The 1381-nt window shown below is 37.0% G+C and overlaps 1 pseudogene; it reads right to left on the bottom strand.

The window, feature by feature from the left end:
• Positions 1–898: 898 nt before the first annotated feature.
• On the bottom strand, positions 899–1069 carry LOC143649507 (small ribosomal subunit protein uS14 pseudogene; annotated as a pseudogene).
• Between the last annotated feature and the right edge of the window lie 312 nt (positions 1070–1381).

Genomic DNA, 1381 nt, shown 5'->3' with positions numbered 1-1381 from the left:
TTCATATCTTTGGCCCATTTTATAATTGGGTTGTTTGTTCTTCTGTTGTTGAGTTGTGTGATTTCTTTGTATATATAGGAAATCAAACCTTCATCTGATATGTGATTTCCAAATATTTTCTCTCATTGAGTTGGCTGCCTCTTTACCTTTTTGACACAGACTTTTGAGGTGCAGAAGCATTTGATTTTGGGGAGTTCCCATTTATTTATTTTTCTTTTGTTGCTTGTGCTTTGGGTGTAAAGTTTAGGAAACTACCTCCTATTACTAGGTCTTGAAGATGTTTCCCTACATCTTATTCTAGAAACTTTATGGTGCTAGTTCTTATATTTAGGTGTTTGATACACTTGGAGTTAATTTTTGTGTAGGGTGTAAGATAGGGGTCCTCTTTCATTCTCTTGGCTGTTGATATCCAGTTCTTCCATGCCCAATTATTGAATAGACTATTTTGTCCCTGTTCAGAGGATTTAGGGGCCTTTTCAAAACTCATTTGACCACAGATTTGGTGGTCTATTTCTGCACTGTTGATGTGATTTGATTGGTCAATGCTTCTGTCTTTGTGCCAGTACCATGCTGTTTTGACCACTGTGGCTTTATAATAGGTTTTAAAGTCAGGGAGTGTTAATCCTCCCACTTCATTCTTCTTTGTTAGGATGCTTTTAGCTATTCGGGGTCTCTTTTCCCTTCCAGATGAATTTGGCAGTTAGCTTTTCCAAATCTTCAAAGTAGGTTGTTGAAATTTTGATTGGTACTGTGTTGAATCTGTTTTTTTTTCTATAACCAATTTATTCCATTCACATTAAAACAATCATAATTTTAGTTTCTTAGCTTTATATATATATATATATATACAAAGAACTAGCATTGTTTCCCTAGTCAGGTAGATGTCTTGGAAGATCACTTAGTCCAACTTGATGAAGTTGATATCCTTGGTGTACTGACTGAAACATCAGTTGCACATTTTGAGGCTGTATTTCTGGATCAGACCATGCTGGTTTGAGCAGACATGACCAGAGCAGAAACCCTGTCCAAATTTTCATGGATGGTTCCAATAGAGCTGCTGGTGACCCATTTTGCTTTCAGGGAGGCAATGAGCAAAAGGAGAGAAGTAATGTGCACATGCCTATCATTATTTTTTATGTATTTGAATTTTAGTACATGTAGGAAGTAAGAATTGGAGTTGTATACTATGATAGTTAGGTTTAAGTGTGAACCTGTCCAAGTGATGGTGCCCGGTTGTCTGGTCAGGCAAGCAGTGGCCTAACCATTACTGCAAGGATATTTCATGGCTGTTTGATAAACCAGAAGGTTGGTTTATTAAATCATCAGTAAGTGATTGCATCTATGGCTCATTACATCTATGATCAACTAAGGGGGTGTCTTC

Source organism: Tamandua tetradactyla, chromosome 11, assembly GCF_023851605.1.
Source record: "Tamandua tetradactyla isolate mTamTet1 chromosome 11, mTamTet1.pri, whole genome shotgun sequence".
In the NCBI taxonomy this organism is placed as follows: Eukaryota; Metazoa; Chordata; class Mammalia; order Pilosa; family Myrmecophagidae; genus Tamandua; species Tamandua tetradactyla.
Note: the sequence above shows the minus strand (reverse complement) of the source record. Positions and strands in the feature narration are given on the sequence as shown.